At 45.7% G+C, this 17,304-nt stretch overlaps 1 protein-coding gene and 1 long non-coding RNA gene across 9 annotated transcripts in view; one reads left to right on the forward strand and one right to left on the reverse strand.

The window, feature by feature from the left end:
* ESRRG (estrogen related receptor gamma) overlaps window positions 1-17,304 on the reverse strand; it is a 396,844-nt gene that overhangs the window by 376,239 nt on the left and 3,301 nt on the right. The gene's annotated exons all lie outside the window — the stretch shown is intronic.
* On the forward strand, window positions 914-5,270 carry LOC121096470. Its single transcript, XR_005830531.1, has 2 exons — window positions 914-1,236; window positions 1,356-5,270. It is a non-coding gene; the product is annotated as an uncharacterized LOC121096470 (long non-coding RNA).

A 17,304-nucleotide genomic window follows, 5' to 3' on the forward strand; every position in this document is an offset into this window, starting at 1 on the left:
CCCGCGACCTCCGCCGGCGAGGGGGGAGCCGCCGGCGGGCGGCAGGCCGCGCGGCGCCGCGGCGGCGGGGCGGGGGGGCGCGAGGGGCGGCGGCGGCGGCGGGCGCGGCCCGGCGGGCGGCGAGAGGCGGCGGGCGGGCGGCGGCGGCCCCGGGCCCCGCGGCCCCGGCCCGGCGGCGTTCCCGGGCCTCCCTGCCGCCTTGGTAGCGCCGGTCCGCACTCGGCCTGACCCGGGACGTCACGCCGCCTGTCTGTTTTCTCAATGATAACTTGGCAGGAGAAGGGGGAAGCGGCCGGGTTTTTCCTGGGCTCGTTACCGGGTACGTGCACGTTTCTTTTTGCATGCGGGTTTTTAGGGTTTTTTTTTTTGGTTTTTTTTTTTAAAGCGAAATAATAAAAAGCCGGGACAGGAAATCCGGGGCGCGGCGGGGGCTGCCGCCCGCGATGGTGGCGGCCGCTCGCCGGCGGGCGCGGGGGAGCGGCGCGGCGCGGCCGAGGGGCGCAGGCATGCGTTCATCTTTGTGTCTTTCATTTTACCTTCAGGGTGACATTCAGTGCCGGGCGAGCCTCGCCGGTCACCGCCAAGTCCCACCTGGAAAAAAAAAACAACACCAAACCAAAAAAAAAAAAAAGACACCCCCCCCAACCCTTCAAAACAAAAAGCCACCCCACCCCAAGTACCGAAAAACGGGGGGGCGGGAGGGGGTGCCACCCCCTGGATGCGGGCGGCCGAGTCCTCCGGCGGCGGACGGGACACCTCGCCCAGGGGACGCGGGGACACACACAGGCACGCACACGCCGCCAGCCGCCAGCAGGCCATTTGCCGAGCCACGGCGAGGGGGGGGGGGAGGGAGGCGGGGGGGGGGGGGGGGGGGGGGGCACCACCAAAAAAAAAAAAAGATTTTTTTTTTTTTTAGAATGATAAAAAGCACCCGAAATGCAAGAGGGAGGTAGGCCAGGAGGCGCGCTGCCGCCGTGCAGGCCCGGCGCCGCGCCCCCCCAGCCTCCTCCGACCCGGGGCCGGGGGGCCGGGGCCAGCCCCCCCGCAGGGCGCTGCGGCGGCGGCCGGGGCCCGGGCCGGGCCGCGGCACGGGGAGGCGGCACAATGGCGTCGCTGCTAAGGAGGGCGACGGAGTGGCGCAGAGCCGGGCTGGATCCAGCCGGGGTGCTGAGGCCATCCCCCCGCTCCCCCCCGCCGCTGGGCCCGCGGCGCTCTCGGCGGGCCGGACGCCTCACGGTAAGCGCGAGCTGGGGCCTGCAGGCAGCGCCGGGCCCGGGCCCAGCGTGCACCCTGCGGCGGGCGGCACAGGGCGCGGGCCAGCCACCGGCCTTCCCCTGGTTCTTGTGCTTTTACAGGCAAATCCTGTGAAGTCCACGTGAACGGCCCCGCTCAGCTCAGGGGACCTTTCACAGGCTGGGCTTGACTGGCGTGCTGAGGCGTTCCCAGAGCTAGGCCTCGCCTGGCGAGCAGCCGCCCACCGCAGCTCCGGGTGCGCTGGCCGAAGGTGGGCTGCTGGGTGGCCAACTGCGGGGACACCGCAGCACCCCGAACTGCGGGGGACACCGCAGCATCCCCAGCTGCAGGGACACTGCAGCGCCCCGAACTGCGGGGGACACCGCAGCATCCCCAGCTGCAGGGACACTGCAGCACCCCGAACTGCGGGGATGCAGCAGCATCCCCAGCTGTGGGGACATCGCAACGCCCACACCATGGCCACGGGGCATCCCAGCAGTGCCCAGAGCCAGGTTTACCCCTTGTGCGCTTCGCACCGCCTGTTTTCATAGCGAGTGGCAGCGTTGCCCACCCGCACATGCAGCAGGGTGTGGGACATGTTTAGCAGGGCTCACGTGGAGCGATCTGCTGCCGCTGCCTCTCCAGCCCAAACGTTAGCATTACCACTTTCATTTTCCTCATCTACATACAATAAAAGGGAAAATGGCTTGGTATCCTTACAGATCAGGTTTTGCTGTTGTAGTTTTTAGAGGGAGGTGATGGCGGGTTGAAGTTGGTGTGCACCTTTTCCGTTGCTCTGGACGCTGTGCTCTCAACAGCACCTTATTTTGAATGGTGAGGTTGTCTGTTGCAATGGGAAAAAAAGAGTTTTGGGGGAAAAATAAATCCTTCTTTGACTATAGTGCAGTCTAAGCATCGTTTTAAGGAACCCAAAATTGAAACCACTTTTTTTTTTTTTTTCTTTTAAACCCAAGCTACTCAAGATGCTTTCTGGCTTGGCTAGAAAGACAAGTTCGTTTCTGTTTTGGAATTGTTTTGAACTTTTTTTTTTAGGCTAAATTCTTATCTGTCTTAACTATACTGTCTCAGCAGAGTACGTTACTGATACATCATTTTGGTAGACTGGAAAAGCACTGCGTACAACTTGATCGTTGTCTATATTTCACCATTCATTTTTAAGTGAGGCTTTTTAAGTGAGGCTCTTTTGATTGATGTGGGGAACTTGTTTGAAAGGATGAAGAGTATGCCATAGCTACCTGAGATGCTACTCGCAATTATTCCGTACCTCAGCTAACAGGAAGATTTTTAGTTGTGATTGTTACACTTTTAAAGGTGAATTAGTTAATCAAATTGCTATTTTTGGAATGCACTTAAAGGAACATTAAAATGCATTAATTTCATTAAAATAAATGAGCAGATAGGCAACAAAACACGTATTAGTCAAATAAGTAAGACCTCACCTGTGGAGCTAAATTCAGCCCTAGTGAAATCAACTGAGTTGTGCTTGTCTAAAGCATATTTAATTTGGCCTCCGCAGTCACACAGCTGACACTTTATTTGGTTGTCAAAGGTGTGTATATTAAAAATGTGTGAGCCATGCTTCTTCTCCAATGTGATTAACCTCTGAAGTTAAATTCAGCTGTTTTCCATTTAGCTCAGCTACGCAGTCCTATCGCATATGCAATTTTTGGTGCGCATACACACCAGAGGTGCAGAGAGGCATTCCCAACGCCAGTATTAGTCTAAGGGACGTGAGTTGTGTCTGAAGCGAGCGTGTGATGAGGCTGATTTCAGCGGAGGCTGTTCACAACCAACTGCATGCATGCTCCACTTAACAGGCTGTGCTGAAGTCTCTGCTACCATCTTTCATTACTGCGGTTACTCATGCCAGTGAGAGTAAAGGAGAGGTTGGTATGTCTGTAATCACACGTTCATTTGTTATGTAGATATATCCTAAGAGCCTCTCAGCCCGGGAATATTATGCTGGAATAAGGTTCGATGCGAATATAAAGCAGAACTGCTTCAGATAGCTTATTCATTCTGGAAGACGGAGTTGTTTCCTGGTTTCGCTTAATCCACTTTCAAAGTGGATTAAGATAATTCAAGAAAGTGAATTCTTACGCTGGCCTAAGGTTTGTCTACACACGGGTTTAGTCAAAAGTAATTACTGCAGTGTACCTAATAAGAGTTTTGGAATAATCTGGTGTGGAGACAAGTCCAAAGTCCTGCATGTGAAACAGACAGAATTTACTCTTTCTGTATAACATGAGGTTAATTTAGCCCAGCGTTTGACCTACTTCTTTCCTGGTGAAGCATATTTAATTCATTACAGGTTTTTCTTTCCCAACAAAAACCCCACAACAGCTACATGTTTATTATCAGTTCCAGGATAGCGATGCCATGTGCCCTCCACTAAAAATAAACAATGTAACCAGCATGTATGAGTCCCTTCTCAACTGCCTTAAAGTGGGTTCTTTGCTGGAGAAAGTTACCAGGTTCTCAAAGATAAATATTTAGTGCAGGTTGTTACAAACAAAATGAAAACAAACCCCAGAGCTGTCCTCTGCCCTCTTAAACACCTGTGACCCATTTGTACCTCCACTGCATACCATTCGAAGCAATAGCACCCATTCTGATTCAGCAGTATTAGTTCCTAAATGAGGAACCTCTTAGACTTGCACAGAAGGGTTTGCAGGGCAGCAGGGCCTTCAGAAGGCACCTGAAAAACAGATTTCTATATATTTCTATATAAAAATAAACTTACTAGTTTGCTTGCAGAGATCTGAATCGGGAGGAGCCTACCTGAAACTCTGGCAGCTGCTCTGCTCTGAGTCAGGTGTATTGTGTCCCTACTAGCGTACAGGAAGGTTACCAAAATTATAGTGAGAACGTACAAATTTTTTTTTTCTTTTTTTTTGCAACTTTGTGCCAAGCAGAAAGTTTGTCACGTGTCATTTGGTCTCATTCTGTGCCACAGACCTCCCTAGGAAGAGAGGTGACTCTCTGACATGAATTAAGAGTCCTAAACTTAATAAACTTAAGGTTGATTGTTGGAGTTTTTATTAGGAAGAAAAAAAAACACAACAAAACAAACCTACATGAGAAAGAAATGATGTAAGCCCAAGTAGTAAAACAGCCATTTTTTTTTGAGAAAAAATAAATACAAAAGCTAGATGGTACAAATTGCAGGCCCCTTAAACATTGACATGGGAAAAGCCAATAAAAGTTATGAAGATAAAACCCCCTGCTCCTACTTTGTTTGAAAGGCTGTGATGTGGGAAGGCAGAGGGTACCCAGGGGGCTTCCCTTTACGCAGATGCAGCAGCCCTGCTACTCCATGTAACAGGCAGTGGTGCCACACATAGGATTCGTGTCCCTAAGCTCAATTTGTGATTACAGGCATAGCGCTTCTAACCTGTGCTGGTCTTGGTTGGGGAGATAGGGAATGGATTTCACATACGCTTCCCTCACACCAAACCTGCTTATTTAAGCCAGAAGCTTTCTGGTAAGAAAGCAAGCAGTGACTAAAGAAGGTAAAACACAAATAAACGTAAAACAAGAAACCAAGTTGGTCTTGAATTCTGTCATGCTGGGTGACTTTGACTGTGGGTCTAGTCTTGATATTAAGGCTCAAACTAGACGAAGATTGAAGGCAGTGAGAGTTTTGGACCATATAGGAGCATGCCTGATCTGAAATCCCACTTATTTAAACAATTAATTAGAACATCTTACACTCTGCTTCTGCTAAGAGGTCCCTGAGTGCTCAAGGTACCTGCAGTGGTGGGGTGTCCTGGCTCTTCCCCGCTGATGTCATTACAGGGGAGCTACTCATCCAGTGGGGAAGGTGTCTTTAAATCCCTGAGACGACAGCACAACAGGCGCAAGAGGAAATCTCAGCGCACAGCCAATACAATGAAATGAAGGATCCTCTATGGGAATTGGTTAGTAGCACCAATGTTTAATATTTGTCGTAACAACCACCAACTGTTTTGTTTTTTGTTCTAACAATGTGAATTATGCATTAAACATTAATACAAGCAAGTGTACTTTTCTTTTGATCTTCAAGCGTAATCATTTCTAATGAGAGTTTATACATGAACACTGAAACAAATCCCTGAGTCATGTGAATTTACATTGGTTTTACTCTGTGGGAAAGATATCCCACATGAGTTACTCACGTCTGTAAAACATAACATACTTATAAATCGGGGAAAAAAAAAAAAAATAAAAGCTTGCATTTGGTTGTTGGAACATAAATACCTGCATAGACATTTGGCTTGAATGCTAGCGGTAATGCAATGTTAAAAAGTTAATTTATCAGAGATCAGGATTCGGGGTGGGGCCCTCACCTAGCACAAGATCCAGGTCTGCTCAGAATGAGCAAGCTCACCTTTTAGCTCCTGCAGGCTGGCTTCTGACAGGAGTCGGGCCTGGTGTCAGAGGGATTTGGACCAACTCTTAAGTCACGGATCAGAATTTGGCTTGCTCGATACAGGCGAAAGTTGCTGAAGTGCCAGCAGCGAATAGTAACATTGCACATATGTAGCAGACAAAGTGGAGAGTGCTAAGCAGCACCTTTTCCCATGCCCTGGCAGCCAGCTGCGGTGCAAGGCTGACCTGCTCCGGACCCACTCTGGAACACGCTCAGCCATGCCTGATACCTGCTCTTCTCCGTTTAAGATCAGTCACACACATGGCATTCTGTAAACACTATGGATGGTGTGACTGCCAATGCAGTTATTTAAAAAACAAACAGAATCTAAACCCTTTTCCCATTCACACGCTACACAAATATTAAAATAACCAGCAGCTAACAGTCCACACTTAAGCAACCATGCTGTATGTGCGATGTACGTACAGCGTCCTGGGGAAAGTATGGGTACAAAACCGTACATGATGGGCCTGATTCCTGGGGATACAGGTACTGACTACAAGATTTCCAAAATTCCTCATGCCTTTCCAAAACAGATCTCAAAGCCAAAGGTTTCAGGAGAGGAATGGCTGCCAAGAAGGTATTGCGTTTAATGGCAGATAGGCTCTATCTGTGATTCAGGTCATATCTCAGGAATTCTCAGAAGCGCATGAATGTATTTTACTCTTAATGTATAAGTGCTAAAGAAGTCCTGGAAGCCAGAGATCCAGGATTACCCCACATAATTCAGTGTTCTCACAGGAGGCTACAGCCATGCTCCCTGCTGCTGCTTTTCTCTAGCCTGAATAACCTTAAAAGCTGATGGTAGAGCTTCAAAAGGAAGAGCTGAAGAAGCCTATGCATAGAATAGTCTATAGACTAGAAGAAGAGGAAACATGAAACCCTTCATCCCTGAACTTGAATTCTCTAACTGCTATGTTTTATAAAAAGACAGAGGAACTGATACCATTGCAGTTGAGAAGAAAGCACCTGTGACACTCCATTAGGGAACCCCAACACTCTTTGTATGAATTAAGTCTTCCCTGAGGTTGCAGAACTTCACCTGGCATGTTAAGTCAAAAGATGAATAGGTCAATATCGGATCTTAAACAATTTTGAACTGAAGGACCTCAACTACCTCAACTCCTTCTAGACCCTGCTTGAAGCACATTGACATTATCCAGCTTTAAAAGTTCAGTGAGTCTTTGACTTTTCAAAATGCGTAAGTACATCCCCAGGCACACAGAAAAAGCTGTACTTGCAAAGATGTAATAGATATAGGTAGAAAATGGCGCACGGAAGCACGTAAGGAGGACTGTCTTGGCATCAGTCAGGGTGACAAAGCCTGTCGGACCACGGGTTCCCAGGCTGTGTACACAGCCCTGGAATGCCTGCTGGAAACACTCCCTTGTAATTTAGCTCATTTGGTGTGCGTGAAAGGTGCTAGTTTCTAGAGTCCTTAGTGAAATGTGCTGATACTGAACCCATCCTTCCTCTTATACGTGCAGACCTATAGCAGGTGGCCAAGAGGCCAATGGGAAGGAGAGGGCCAGTTCCAATCCAGTTGTTCATGGTGGAAAACGAGAAAAAAAGTGAAAAGATCTTATTACACAGACCAATACATTTACTTACGTTTAACTGCTTAACCCCAGTCAGAGCCCTGAATTCCATGACTATATATGAACGTCATGGTGTGGTGAAGTCTTATTCAGTAATTAGCTGGTCAGAGCCACAAACCAGAAACCAGATACACAGCCAGTGAAAGCTGACAGCTCTTGTGAAATCTGTGGGGTCACACCAATTTATGCTAGCCGGGGATCAGATCTTCAATTTCTAACAAAAAAAATGGAGAAACTGCATTTTTTCCATGACATTTTGGTCATATTACATAGCAATAGCAATAAAACAAAAAGTTATAAATATTTATGTAGCCAAGACAGAAGCAGTACCAATGCAAAATCTTTAGCAATTAAATCCTACAACCACGTTATTACATATTTCAGCGTTGGAGCCATGTGGATTACTGCTTAACTTCGGGGCAGCAAGGTAAGCTCATTTTATTGCCTCTGTCTTTTCAGTCACCATTAGGGCTGCAACCTTCCCATCCTCCTCATGAGCCAATCTCCCCGTGCCACCCCCAGGGAGAGGGGGAGAAGTTACACCATAGGTGTTTTTTCCACGGGTGGATGCCTAAATGCAAAGGGAAACAATTGGAATTTTAATGACAATTTTGAGACTCTTAAACTAATTTCTGGGCAGTGCAGAAATTAGTGGGGCTTGCTGCTGCCAGGAGCTGCATGCTCTCCTCTCCAGCTGACGTTAGCAGGATTACAGGTGCTCAACTTTTTGCAGAAATAAGTCCCAGGTCCTCCTCTCGTGCCACAAAAGGCAGGGCAAGAGACCTGCTGCTGTCAGGCTCAACCGAGCTGCCCCAGTGTCAATGCAGAGCAATTTCTACAAAAATTAGGGTAACTGCTCCGGATTTACGCTACCAGAGATGTGTTCTCCTTAGGTATTTATAGCATAGTAGCATTGTTCAGGGTAAGATGGTAAGTTTGTTAAGTGCTGTACAAAACATTGCATCAGATAAAGTTCCTGCATCCAAAAACCCTACAAAAAAGATTGTGCAGGGAGCGTGGCAAACAACGGGATTTCCTGAGAAGAAAGTACAGCAGTAATTGCAGCAAAGGCAGCCAGCTTTTCCTACATGCAGGGTAATGATAATTCTGCCAAGGAGGCAAGTTGTTTATTTCCTTTTTAGCTACAGTATTTCCATTGTGTTACGGAATCACAGTTTGTTAACAGCTTACAAACATCAAGTTTATAAAGCTTTAGAAATCTGGTCATATCTAAGAAATATGTACCAATTGATATTAATCTCTATAAAAACATGTAATAGGGTTGGGGTTTGTTTGGTTTTGAGTTTTTTTAAATAAGTTTAGTAAAGGAGGGATAATTTTTGGTCTTGTTTTTGTCACCTTAGAAGATTCAAGAAGGAATATAAAGGATAGTCCCCAAATGCGTGTATATCTACTTGTAGATAATGAAATGGAAAATAGAAGATGCTTCAAAGTAGTGCCAGTCATTTAATCTGCTCTGTAATTGGATGGCAGAGTTTCAACCATTTTCACCAAAACAAGGAGACCCACTGCAGAGCACTGTCTTTTCAATTTTGGGCTAGACAATCATAGGCCCGAATAGGTCACGAAAGGGTTCAGCCTTCCCCGAGTTACCCCTCTGGTCAGATGGCAGCACCGACTGAAAAAAGACAAGAAAAGAGGACAGACGCAGCCACCTGGCATCGCCGCCTGGCACAGGGAGCAGCAGGCAGGGCAGGAGGGAGCTGGTGCCCAGCCAGGTGTGGCAGGGCTTAGGAGCCAGGCTGCCGAGCCCGTGCACCCCGCAAACGGGCTGCTGCGGGGGAAGGCACGGAGAAGCTAACGTCGGGAGACTGCTTCCTTGCGAACAGCTCTGCATCCCCATCGGCCTGCTCCCGTGAGATGGCTAAGCGTGCCTCTGAAGTGGCTGAACATTTTCAGCCTGGTGTTGAGTACATTAGTGCCTGCGTCTGCCAGCACGCTGCAAGGCATATGCAAAACATCAGTGCTGGACACATTCTTCAGGTTCCCTTCCACTGAAGCCAGTTCTCGCTTTAGGTACAGGAGAATTAAAAGAAACGTCAGGGAGACTTATACCAAACCAGATTTTCCTAGCTGACTAATACTACTCTTCATATGCACTACCCAGAGTTTAGTTGTGTCAATATTATCTCTATTCACTTATTTCAACAAAGGTAATTTTACTGAGGGCAATTTTCTTCACTGTGCTGTTGGATACTGTGGTACCGTTCATTGCAGTAGAGTAATTTTACTAGTTAGGACATCTCACTATAATGTTTTGCTACTAGATTTCTGCTGAGAAGTAGAGACACTAACTCACAAACACCCCATCCAAGTCCTTCTGAAGCCATCCTGAGAACTTCAGTGATCTCCGTGCTAGGTCCCTATGTTTGTCAGGCTTGCAGGCAACCTGAACAGCCATCTCAGCCCCTGCTCTGAGCCCTTGGGACAGGGGTGTTCAGTTAAGACTACAGCAAAAGAGAAAGAATGGCCACAGTAATTATTTTAATAGCTGTTAATATAAAACCATATTCCTAAACCTTACTTGTTACAGCCAGATGCATGGTAGGATACAGGATTTTGCCTGACAATTTTTTTTCCCCCTCCTCTTTCATATGATTAATGACTTTTAAGAGACTGGTGTATTAATTTCCAGTTGTTAGGAGGCTGTTGCTCTACAATTCCTACGTGTATGCATAGGATACCCCATTGCTGTCTAAGTTACCAGGGCTTCCCAGAGCTAACATCCAGAAACTATTTTTTCTTTTCCAGCAGTATATGCTGCTTCTTGGAACAATTCTTTAGGTACAAGTCCAGCAAAAAAGACCCTTCACTAGTTTCCACTACACCTTGTTTTTTCTCTCTCAGCTTTGTGCTGCTGCAGAGGATGCACAGGGTGCTAGTTTTCCTCCCCGTGGCCTCAGTGCAACAAATCGCTATGCAAGAGCAATTGCAGCCCATTTCAGGTAATTCCACTGTTATACACACCAATACAGGAGTTAACATGCAAGAAGTTATGTGGGTACTGGAAAGACAAAGTCTTCCAGTCCTCGTATGGGTGACCATAAGGTATAAGCTTTATAGACATTTGATGAATGAAGCGTTGCAGTTGCCACTAAATGAAAGTGTGTCACAAAGCTCTCGAGGAAACAGTTGGAACAAGGTTTTAGTAGTATGTGAAGGCATCGTAAAATGCATGGGCTTTATGAGGCTACAACGTGTATGCAGCAGGTGCATGCAGCCTGCTCTGTATTCCTAAATCCATCACCAACATATCATTGGGAACCTGGGCTTAGGAGAGTCACTTCTCTCTCCGTGCCTCAGTTGCCATATGAAACAGGCTTATGAAAGTATGAAAAGTAAGGCTTTAGATATGAAAGTAGGGCTTATGTATTTGATACCCCTTGGATGAAAAGATCAAATTCACTCATTAAGCATCAAGTATTATAATCAATCACAGGCTTACCATGCCTGGGTTACCCAAACATTTTGAACTATAATGTCAAAATGAGCCACTCGTAAAAGTTAGGTGTGGTTACAGAAGCTCCAGGCTGTGGAACATGAATCTCAGTGATTTTAGTGGATGCGATGCCAGACTTACAGATCAGGTGAACTTCAATGTGATTCTAAAGATATTAACACCCCATGACAAGTCTGCATCTTCTACCAGTTCAAGAAATATCTGTGCCAGTCCCATCATAGTCCCTAAGTTATTTTCCCCCCGCTTTGAGTATTTTTCTACAAATGCTGCTTGCTATGAAACAAAAAATCTATCAAAAATGCCCCAACTCCCCAGCATTTAAAGGTTGAAACTACTTGCCTGTTTTTCCTCCTAAGGAATATTTATTTTGACATATTGATGAAAATTTATTTGCTAGGCAATGGGTAAAGAAACTGAGAAATAATTCAGTTACTATGGTCACTCTCACTTAACATGGGTCTACTGCTGGTGATCCTTCCTTACATAAACGGAGTTATGCTTAAGGAAGGTGGGATACTACAGTTTCAGTAATTTCTTCATTCTACCAATACAGCCCGCTTCGGACCCAGAAAGTTCCTCTTTTGTGTGGCATAAAGCAAGTTTGTCTACTTGAGTAAATTTTTCCCTGGCTGTGATGTGATATATATATACACACACAAACACATAGATCTATATGTGTGTCATAGATAGATAGATATCTCACTTATTCCGTTGGAAAGATGTTATAACACATAAGAAAAGAGAAACCATAAAAGTACAAATTTATCTACTGAGTGTACAAGAGAAGCTGGTATCATCCAATTTAGAAGTATAAGCTCCATTTATTTCTGTTTCTTCCCTGAATACACCACTACCACCTACCCCAGAAGTACCTGATGTCAATAGCAGTATATGTATGTGTACAGCTGTAAAATCTTTTGATTTCCATGTATGAGTGGAAATCCTCACTGGATTACTGTATTTTTCACCATACGTAAAAGATTCAATCTGCATAAAAATATTTAACGCTTTCTACTGATGCAAAGATATCATATGAAGAGCTCCAAGCATCCTTTGAACATGGAGGAGTCACTATGCTGTATCCCACTAAAATACATACTACTTCCAACATTTTTCAAGCAGACAAGATAAACAGAGAGGGAGAAGGGAAGACAATTATTCAGAGAAAATCCTAGCTAGAAACAGAAAGACTTTTCTAACTTATAATTCAGAAGTCTGCACTATTTTCATTCCTTGTTTAAAGTTCTACGTTTTTAATTTTAAATTTCAAGCATATTTTAGATGCCTCGCTTTTGTGAATATAAAAATATGAATAAGGAAAAAAAAAAAAAGATGTTAAATACCGATCTAATTTCTTCAGTAAGCATTGACTGATAAACATACACACAGAATTACCTAGTTCAGTTCTGTGTGAACATTTTCCTAACTGGAAGAAAATGTGCAAGTTCCTCACTCATTTTAACAGTCGTCATTAATGGGCGTTAAACTTAGCAACAGTTCTTTGGCAGCTTCCCAAGACTGACACCAGCGTAAGGATTTGTATTTGATACAAGTGAAACAAAAACAAAACAAAAAAAAAAACCCAAATCATTGTTATCCTGTATTTGGATGAGGGTTTGAAAAAGTTAAACACAAAATATCAAATACACTACTTATGGATTTGGTTAACTGATTCCAGGGGGGAGGGAGGGTGTGGCGTAGAACCTACTAATATGTGATAAGAAATACAAAACTATTATACAAAAAAAATTCGGGCCTGTAACTGTAGCCTTCAACAAAGATGACTATATTACTCCTATGTGTTTCTGCACAACAAAAGCAAAACGCTGGCTGGGATTTCTGAGCATTTCCACAACCCAAACAGTAAGAGGAAGCTATTCAAAGTCACGGGAGTCTTGGCGTTAACTGCAACAGAAACAGAAGGGAGCCTTTATCTTAATCAGTTCCTTAAAATGAACTTTTATTGATTTATCACCTTTTCTCCCTCTGTGCTTAGAGCCAAAGTCACACATTACCGATTTATGTTCGAAAAAATAGGCAATAACATATTATTCTTGCAAGTATTTTAAGGGAGGGACATTGCATGTATTATGCCAGTGCTGCACCTTGGGGTCATGAGTCACTAAGAAAACAGAGATAAATACTTATTCTTGTGCTTTGAATAAGAAGCCTTTTGTGACAGAATATAAATATGGGGAAGTAATTTCTAAGTTTATTACTACTGTACCATTCACTAGCTGCGACAAATTTCAAAACAGATGGAATACTTGGGAACACATCATTATCATCAGTTTTTGTTGCAAATGTATTGACTACATTCTGTCAACACCCTAAGTGTACTCCTAAACCTGCATGATGAAATGGGCTCTGGGTCTCTCTATACAAGACATAACAGTAAAAAAAAAACCAAAAGCCACCAATCTAAATAATTGCTATTTATTCAGCAACTGTATCTTAGCCAACATGTACCACTACTTATTACTGTTAGTGGTAATTTTACACACGTAGTAAGCACGTAAAGGCCCTTGCAACATTCAAAAGCCTGAGATTTGCATTATTCTGAAGGCTTTTTTAGTTTTATTAAGTATATACCTATAGAATAAAACATGGGCACTTATAAGAAAAAATCTTTTAGATTTATTAAGACTGAGGTAAACTAATAAAATAAATACAGTATTAAAGCTGTTAACCATCCATTCTCAACATAACTGCTATGGTTATATGCTCTCCTTTCTGGCAAGATCTAATTTTCTGCAGGGATGTCGAGGGGACTGCTACTCTCCATTTTCCTAAAGTTAGCACAACAACATCTGCTAAATGCACCACGACACACTGTTTATCTTTGTTGTAAACTTAAGGCTTTTCCATTTAAGAACTGTATAAACGAATCAGTATTTATTCACACCTGTACCTAAAGGTATCTATTGTAAAGCACAGAGTGCTCATTTTTAATTAACTCCTTGCTCTGATTTTATACCATATTCCCCTGCACCAATGCCGTTCAGAACTGCTTAGATATAACAACAAGTGCGAGGAAAGTAAAAATTAAAGCAATGTTAGGGTTGTTTTCCTCTCATTTGCTCCAAGCGTTTATCAACAGACAAAGGTGATAAAAAATCAGAGGTAAAAGGTCTTGCCTGACATCTCATTTAAACTCGGTAGTTTAGCGAACTACTACAGTTCAGTACTTTTGTCCCCTGCTCCAAAAGCCAAGACAACAAAATCCCAAGCCATCTTTGTATATTTAGATTTGCCCTCTGAAATTCAGTGCAATACTTAGTAACTTGTATTCAATGTCAGAGCCTCCAAGGGAAGTAGTAGGGGGTTGTCTGTTTTTTAAAAGATATATATAAGTTTCTCATCTATTGAAAGGAAATCTATGTATGCCAGTAAAAAGCACGAGCAAAAGGGGAAGATTAATTGACATGTGGATAAATGCAACCACCTTTTCTTCAGTGGATGCTTTTGAGTCAGAAATTAATTTTTCTCATGCTGCAGAAACCCTCTATTTGAACAAGTACCCACTAACATGGCTTGGCCCTCTAATTGTCACCATTACCGAGACAGAAGCAACCGTTATTGATGGCACGCAGCATTGTGTAAGATCCATTTTTCCAATTAAATTTATATTTTTCCTCTTCGATAGCTGCTTTTATTTAGTTCTGAACACAATTACAGCTGTACCTTTGTTAACTCCTGTGGCGGCAAGTCATTTGTTGAAACTGTTGCTCTCGGTAACATTAGCTATTACTGATTATAGTATTGCTTAAGGCGGATTCCTTGTTGTAAATGGCATTGAACATTTTTAGCTGGATATTGCAGCAACACATTATGAGCACTGAGATATAAACAGAATAGTAAGTAACGCAGCCGACCTCTGGATTTAAGCATAAGCTAGTAGACTTGTGTGCAGAGACATACTCAGCTAGAAAATCGAACTATCACCAAAGCATCCAACACGACGCCCGGATCTTTCTCTACTTTGCTAGTGACCTATCATTAGATTCAACTGTGAACGACACTCTTAAATAATAAAGGTCAAAGTTTTCAAGGACAGATTCTGTGTTTCAGTTTCCAGCTTGAAATACCTAAAGCTGGTATTTTCCAGTTGCAAGGTTCCCAGACTTCTCACTGGGATTGTATCCCCTCAGCATCGGGAAAAAACAAAGCCAGAAGAACAGACCCCACATCACCTCAAATCAAAACCTGTTTCATTTGAAAAATCGATCCTGGGGTTTAACATCTGCCAGAAGAATGGTATGATCCCTATTAGCATATGCACATTAACAAACCCCCGATCTAAAACTGATGTAGTCAACTCCTAGCTCATGTCACCTTATTTCTCAACTTTGTTTTGTTTCATATCAGGAAAGTGTATAGAAATTCTGGAAATTTGTCTCACCATAATAAACAGTTTTAGCCTTTTTAATGTAATACAAACTACTGTGGAATATAATCCTTTTTAAAAAATAATTTTATAGGATTGCTGCATATATAAAAACAGTAAATATTTATGGGCATTGTCTTGATTACAAGAAATATGAGAATTACATTCAAGCAGCTTTTCAACACATGCCGAAGTGCTACATTCATCCATTGTATCCTCAGTTACAAAGGTGGGAGCGTAGCAGTGCTGTCAGGGAAGTCTGCTGGAGTTCGGGACTCAAACCTGGCTCTGTCCGTAACCTGTTGTGGCCTGCTCCCATGCACCAGACTAAAACTTCCTTTTACATCACCTTTCCTAATACCTAACTCACCCAAATGTTTTCCTACTTTAATATATCGGGGGAGAGGGAAGAATTCTGTGCTAACTGGTACTTGCAAAGTTCAGTGATTTCTTAGTGAAAGGTAAAACAAGCTTGTAGTTCTCTAGCATTTAATTACGATTAATAAAAACAGGATAAGGCTGTACCATATTGAACCGACCGAAGAGGTTTTCCTTTTCGAAGGAAGCTGTGTTCCGTTTGTCAATACCAAACCATGCTGCAATCTCCCATTAGCCATGCTAAAGCTGCCTTTTAAGCTGCGCCATTGCTCTGTGAGGATATTCCATCTGCTTTGAAAGTAAACACCAACTTGTTTAACTCCTGACAACACTTCACCAGAGCCCTGCCACGCCAGCAGGAAAACCACCGAAAATAAAGCCATGAAGCCAAATCCATGCTGGGTTTGTGCAACTCAAACCAATACACGTGCCCTAAAATCGAACATTCAGAAATCCTCTCCGTGACCTACAGCCTCGTCTCATTACAGTATGTTCAGCGATTATTACGGGGTTTTTTTCCCCTTTCCCACCAGAAAGGCCGGTAGGGACAGCTGCCCACCGGGATGCTTTCCCCTGGAGGAGGGGGTGCATGGTCCCCAGGGGTGCGCGGTGGCCACGGGAGCCCCCTGTCCCCTGTGCCCCAGCAGCAGCACGGCCCGCTGCAGCGCGGCTCGCCGGCCCCCGGCGAGGGCAGACAAAGCCACGGGATTTGGGGAACGGCTCGTAGCCCGAGAAGGGACCCCCGCCTCTTGTCCCTGCTCCGGCATCCACTTACTGTAATTCCTCAGCTTTCAGCAACTTTCCTCCGCACCTCCAACCCCCCGGGAAACTTAGGGCAAACGCCGAGGAAAGGGAGAACAAAGGGGCAAAGAACAAAGAGCCGGGGAGGGGAAGGGGGGGGAGGGGAGAGCTCCCCCCGTTCGGGTCAGCCCAGGGACCCTCCCCGCCCGCCGTGCCCCAGGGGCAGCCCTGCCCGCCCCGCAACGGCTCCTGCGGCTGCCGCAGCGGGGGACCCCCGCGGGGCGTCCCGGCCCCCGGGTGGCCGTGAGTCCCCTGCCCGGGCCATGAGCCCCCCTTCCACACACACACAACCCCGCACACACCCTGCGAGGGCTTGCTCAGGTCTGGTTTGTGCCCGGCCGCGAAGCGCTCGCTCCTGCCGTGCCCTCAAAAGCAACGATGAAATAAGTCGGGGGGAGAGAGGGGGCTGTCCCGCTCCCCCCCGCCACGCAGCCGTACCCTCCCCCTGCCCCAGCCCCGCACCGAGCTCCCGGAGCATCCTCGGTGGGTCCCCGCAGGGGCAGGGGTCGTCCCGCTCCCCCGGAGCGCAACACGTGCCCGGCCCCGCGCGTCCCAGGGCCGGGGCCGCTCCACGGGGCGGCTGTCGGGGCTCCTGGGGACCACGAGAAACCAGCGAGCAAGACGCCGAGGCAAGGCAGCCTTCCCGTTTAGCTACAGAGGTCCTGTCGCCCTCACAGCAACGTTAAACTTTTGTTAAAGTGCCACTAAAGACCATTTTTTGGATGCTCCTCTCCTCTCACACCCCCTCTTACCGAATGCGACCCTTCCGCAAACCTCCTGCTCCCTCTGTCAGCAGTTAAATGCCCTTGAAAAGCTGCAGGTGCCCGCGTTACCTGTTGCTACGCGGCCCCTGCCCTCTTATCGGGGGGCAAGTAACTCTTTTCCCACGGTGACCGTGCTGTGCTGGCTGTGAGAGCCCAGCCAAGGTGTTAAGCCCCGGGTGGCTGCGGGCAGGGGGCGGGAGGCTCTGGCAGGACAGGGGGCGCCCGGCGCG

The sequence above is a fragment of the Falco naumanni genome, chromosome 12 (genome assembly GCF_017639655.2).
Source record: "Falco naumanni isolate bFalNau1 chromosome 12, bFalNau1.pat, whole genome shotgun sequence".
Taxonomy (NCBI): Eukaryota; Metazoa; Chordata; class Aves; order Falconiformes; family Falconidae; genus Falco; species Falco naumanni.